A 6231-nucleotide genomic window follows, 5' to 3' on the forward strand; every position below is an offset into this window, starting at 1 on the left:
TGGTCTCGATCTCCTGACCTCGTGATCCGCCCGTCTCAGCCTCCCAAAGTGCTGGGATTACAGGCTTGAGCCACCACGCCCGGCCTCTTCTTTCCTTTTTATGTGAACCAGTCAGTCCTTGCTTTGACCAGTAGAAACCAGCACGACTCAGGTTTGCAAGTCCACCCTCAGGAGGCCTCTGCTAATTAAGTAGCTGCTGTTTTCAGCTAGTAATTTTGTGGCTGTTTATTACACAGTAAAGACCAACTGATACACATACCCCTTTGCCCACAAGCCAATAAACTGTGGTTCTTCAGGACACATTGGGAAATCCTCCAGAACAAGGCCCACTCGTGTTAGCAGTAAAGAATTCTGAGGCTGGCCGGGCGCCTCCCAAGACGCCCACCACCACGGTCTGGGAGCAGGAAACAGCAATCTTGCTGCAGGCTTTAGACGCTCCGGGAGCCAGACTGGATGTGGGAGCTCCAAAGGTGCAGAAGAAGGACGCCAAAAGGTTGACTTTTACTCTGTCCTGGAAATCACCCTGACTCTAGTTGTCGAGATACTTACCAGTTTTTCTGCCCTGACTGGACATGTGTAACTTTAGCCACTTACTCTGGGCGATCAACCTGATCTTCGACTCTTTCCATAGCTCATGATTCCTGTCCTAGACTGTGTACTGGAAAAAAATGTAATCCTCTTACTATAACCGTCATAACCCTAATTTAGCTCAATGGTATACAGCATGTCATGAGGATTAAGTTTTTATATCCCAGGATTTGATGTTGGAACTACGTTCACCATCCAAAAGAAAATCTTGGTCTCATGGAGCCCTCCTAAGCCAATTAGGCCTTTAACTGATCTAGGTGACCCTTTGTTGCAAAAACACCCAGACAAGGTCGATTTAACTGTTCCACCGCCATTCCTAATTTCTAAACCCCAGCTACAACGACAACATCTCCAACCCAGCCTGATGTCCATTCTAGGTGGGGTACATCACCTCCTCAATCTGACCCAGCCTAAACTAGCTCAAGATTGTTGGCTATGTCTAAAGGCCAAACCCCCCTATTATGTGGGATTAGGAGTAGAAGCCATGCTTAAAAGTGATCCTCTTTCTTGTCGTGCACGACCCTGTACCCTCACACTAGGAGATGTGTCTGGGAATGCTTCTCGTCTAATTAGCACCGGATATAACTTACCTGCTTCTCCCTTTCAGGCTACTTGTAACCAGTCCCTGCTTACTTCCTTAAGCACCTCAGTCTCCTACCAGGCACCTAACAATACCTGTCTAGCCTGCACTTCAGGTCTCACTCGCTGCATCAATAAGACTGAACCAGGACCTCTCCTGTGCCTGTTAGTTCACGTGCTTCCCCAGGTATACATGTACAGTAGGCCAGAAGGACAACTTCTCATCGCTTCCCCTGGATTACATCCCAGATTTCGCTGAGCCACCCCACTCCTTGTACCCCTCCTGGCCGGCCTTAACGTAGCCAGATCAGCCATCAGCAAGGCTGCCCTGGTTCAGGGAGGAACTAGACTAATGTCCCTGTCTCAACAGGTAGATGCTGATTTGAGCAACCTCCAGTCAGCCGTAGATATACTGCATACCCAGGTAGACTCTCTGGCTGAAGTAGTTCTTCAAAACCGCCGAGGTTTAAAGCTGCTTTTCCTCTTCCAAGGAGGTTTATGTGCAGCTCTAGGAGAAAGTTGTCGCTTCTCTGCCAATCAGTCTAGGGTCATAAAGGGTACCCTCCAAAAGGTTCGAGAAAATCTAGATAGACGCCAACAAGAATGAGAAAATAACGTTCCCTGGTATCAAAGCATGTTTAACTGGAATCCATGGCTAACTAGTCACTAGGTTAGCTGGACCCCTTCTCTTCCTGCTGTTAGGCTCACTCTTCAGGCCGTGTATATTAAACTGGTTTCTTACCTTTGTAAAGCAACGCATAGCTTCTGTCAAACTTCTGTATCTTAAAACCCAATAGTGACCCCCTTGTTATAACTGAGGAATCAATGATTTGATTCCCCAAAAGCACAAGTGGGGAATGTAATACCCAACCTTGTTTTAAAATGAATAGACTCTCCCTTAGCTGAGAAAACCGGATGGACGGACTCCATTTGACTCCTTCATTTACAAGACATCAGGGGCTCCTTACACATCCCCTTCCTCAAGGACTTAACTTGTGCAAGCTGACTCTCAAAATATCAAAGGGTGGAATTAACTGATAAGGTACCAAGGCAAGCAATGTCCGCAGTTCCCACGAATTCACTTGAGAGATAGCACCATAAAGCCCCCACGTTTCTGTCCGGCAGATGACACCCAGAGACCCCACGCCTATCACCTTGTGATGAATTTAAAGGCCCTGCACCTGGAACTGTTTGTTTTCCTGTAACCATTTGTCTTTTTAACTTTTTGGTCTGTTACACTTCTGTAAGACTGCTACAGCTAGAATCCCCCTCCCCTCTCTAAACCAAAGTATAAAAGAAAATCTAGCCCCTTCTTTGGGGCCCAGAGAATTTGGAATAAAGGACTCCTGAATTCATCTCAAAGTGTGGCGTTTTCTCTCTAACTCGCTCGGTTAAAACAATAGCTGCAGCCTCAACCTCCTGGACTCAAGCAATTCTCTCACCTTAGCCTTCTGAGTAACTGGAAATACAGGTATGTACCACCATGCCCAGCTAATTTTTTTTATTAAAAAAATTTTTTTTTTTTGTCAAGACTGTGTCTCACTACGTTGCCCAGGCTGGTCTTGAAATCCTGTTTAAGTTATGCTTCTGCATCAGCGTCCCAAAATGCTAGGATGACAAGGGTGAGTCACTGTGCCTGGCCTCTATTTCTAATGTCTAGGCAGAAACTGTTGCTGTGTTGTTGCTGTTACATGGTCTTATTACCTATTTGATACAGAGTTCAGATCGATTGTTCCTGTTCATTTTCTATTTTGGGGTTTCCCTCTATCTTTGTTGATTTTTTAAAAAATTAAATATGTCAAAGAATAAAGGGCCAAGCACAGTGGCTCACATTTGTAATCCCAAAAATGTGGGAGGCCAAGGAGGGACGATCGCCTGAGCCCAGGAGTTCGAGAGCAGCCTGGGGAACATACAGAGATCTCTTCTCTACAAAAAATATTTTTAAAAATTAGCTGGATGTGGTGGTGTACATATGTAGTCCCCGGTACTCAGACAGGAGAATTGCTTGAGCCCAGGAGGTAAATGTCAGGCCTCTGAACCCAAGCCAAGCCACCGCATCCCCTGTGACTTGCACGTATACATCCAGATGGTCTGAAGTAACTGAAGAATCACAAAAGAAGTGCAAATGCCCTGCCTCTCCTTAACTGATGACATTCCACCACAAAAGAAGTGAAAATGGCCGGTCCTTGCCTTAAGCGATGACATTACCTTGTGAAATTCCTTTTCCTGGCTCATCCTGGCTCAAAAAGCTCCTCCACTGAGCACCTTGTGACCCCCACTCCTGCCCGCTAGAGAACAACCCCCCTTTGACTGTAATTTTCCTTTATCTACCCAAATCCTATAAAATGGCCCCACCCTTATCTCCCTTGGCTGACTCTGTTTTTGGACTGAGCCTGCCTGCACCCAGGTGATTAAAAAGCTTTATTGCTCACACAAAGCCTATTTGGTGGTCCCTTCACATGGACGTGCATGACGGTAAATGCTTCAGTGAGCCATAATAACGCCACTACACTCCAGCCTGTGTGACAGAGTGAAGCCCTGTTTTTTTGTTTTGTTTTGTTTTGTTTTAAAGGAAAAAAAAGAATGTGATTTTAAACATCAGAACTGTAAGGTCCCCTGAGCTGGCCATATCATGGTCAAGCCATGGTGATATCCCCCTGCCCTGTGATAATGTACTTTGTGATAGTCCCCGCCCTTGTGCTTGTGAATGTACTTTGTAACATCCTCCCTGCCCTTGAGAATGTACTTTGTAACATCCACCCCACTGCCTGCAAAAAAAATTGCTCTTAACTCCACCACCTATCCCAAACCGAAGAGAACTCATGATAATCCCACCACCTATTGCTGTTTTGTGGGACTCAGCCCATCTGCACCCGGATGTAATACACAGACATTGTTGCTCACACATAGCCTGCTTGGTGGTATCTTTACTCAGACATGTGTAACATTTTGTGCTGAAACAGAGGAGAGCAGAACTCCTCAGGAGACCCGTCCCCTGTCCTTACACTTCCTCCATGAGGATATCCACCTATGACCTCCGGTCATCAGACCAGCCAGCCCAAGGACCGTCTCACTAATTTCGAATCAGTAAGCGGTTTTTTGCACTCAGGTAAGCGCTTTCCTTGCTCTCTACCTAACCTCTCTCGCCTCCCTTCAATTTCTCTCCTTTCAATTTCAGTTTCTCTCCCTTCCTGGTAGAGACGAAAAGGAGACACACTTTCTCCGTGCATCCAAAGACTCTGACATTGGTCACAGACTTGGGAAGACAGTCTTCCCTTGGTGTCTGATCACCGCGCAGACGCCTGCCTCGATCACTCACTCACATTCCCTTGGTAGCAGGTCAATTGTGGGGACATCTGCTTTGGCTGCTCACCCACATTAAAGTCCAGGACTCAGTCAGGGATGCCTACTGGAAGCCTGGTAGCTGCCCACATCCATTTCTCCGTGTCTCTAACTTCCTCTTTAAACTTACCTTCTCAACTATGGGAAACCTTCTGCCATCCATTCCTCCCTCTTCCCCCTTGGTCTGTGTTCTTAGAAACCTAAAACCCCTTTGACTAACACTTGACTTAAAACCTAAACGTGGCCGGGTGCGGTGGCTCAAGCCTGTAATCCCAGCACTTTGGGAGGCCGAGACGGGCGGATCACAAGGTCAGGAGATCGAGACCATCCTGGCTATCTCTACTAAAAATACAAAAAACTAGCCGGGCGAGGTGGCGGGCACCTGTAGTCCCAGCTACTCGGAGGCTGAGGCAGGAGAATGGCATAAACCCGGGAAGCGGAGCTTGCAGTGAGCTGAGATGCAGCCACTGCACTCCAGCCCGGGCGACAGAGTGAGACTCTGTCTAAAAAAAAAAAAAAAAAAAAACCTAAACGTCTTATTTTCTTCTGTAATACTGCTTGGCCCCAATACAAACTCGACAATAGTTTCAAGTGGCCAGAGAAAGGCACTTTCGATTTGTCTATCCTACAAGACCTAGATAATTTTTGTCGAAAACTGGGCAAATGGTCTGAGGTGCCTTATGTCCAGGTATTTTTTACACTTCACTCCCTCCCTAGTCTCTGCTCCCAATGCAGCTTGTCCCAGATTTTCCTTCTTTCTCTCCCATCTGCTCCTTTGGTTTCCACCCCAAGCTCAGAGTCCTCCAAATCCTACTTTTCCACTGACCCCTCTGACCACTCTCCTCCTCCCCCAACTGCTCCTTATCAGGGTAAATTGGGTCCCAATTCTTCTGCAGCCTCCACGCCCCCACCCTATAACCCTTCTCTTACCTCCCCTCTTCACACCTGGTCTGGCTTACAGTTTTGTTCTGCGACTAGCTCTTCCCAACCTTCCCAACAATTTCCTCTTAGAGAGGTAGCTGGAGCTGAAGGCATAGTCAGGGTACATGTGCCTTTTTCTCTATCAGACCTTTCCCAAATGAGCCAGCATTTAGGTAGGCTCTGTCTCATCAGACCCCACTAAATATATACAGGAATTCCAATATCTAACTCAGTCCTACAATTTAACCTGGTGTGACTTAAATGTCATCCTGACCTCTACCCTGTCCCCAAATGAACGAAAAAGAGTTTATTTTCTAGCTCGGTGCCATGCAGACAGCTGCCATCTTCATGAGCTAGACCTCCAAGAGGGCACCAGGGCAGTTGCCCGAGAGGATCCCCATGGCAATACCAGACGGACTCCCCAGGTATAGCTAGGCGAGATTACATGGTCTCCTGACTAATCGAGGGGCTCAAAAAGGCAGCATACAGCGCTGTTAATTATGACAAGCTAAAGGAAACTACCCAATGTAAAGACGAAAACCCAGCCCACTTCATGGCCCGCTTAGCAGCTACCCTTAGACGCTTTACAGCCCTAGACCCATGTGGGCCAAAAGGCTGCCTTATCCTTACTATACATTTTATCACCCAAACCACTCCTGACATTAGAAAAAAAACTCCAAAACTCCAAAAAAAACCTCCATTCTGCCGGGCGCGGTGGCTCAAGCCTGTAATTCCAGCACTTTGGGAGGCCGAGACGGGCGGATCACAAGGTCAGGAGATCGAGACCATCCTGGCTAACAC

This window comes from Colobus angolensis, unplaced genomic scaffold (assembly GCF_000951035.1).
Source record: "Colobus angolensis palliatus isolate OR3802 unplaced genomic scaffold, Cang.pa_1.0 Scaffold39, whole genome shotgun sequence".
Taxonomy (NCBI): domain Eukaryota; kingdom Metazoa; phylum Chordata; class Mammalia; order Primates; family Cercopithecidae; genus Colobus; species Colobus angolensis.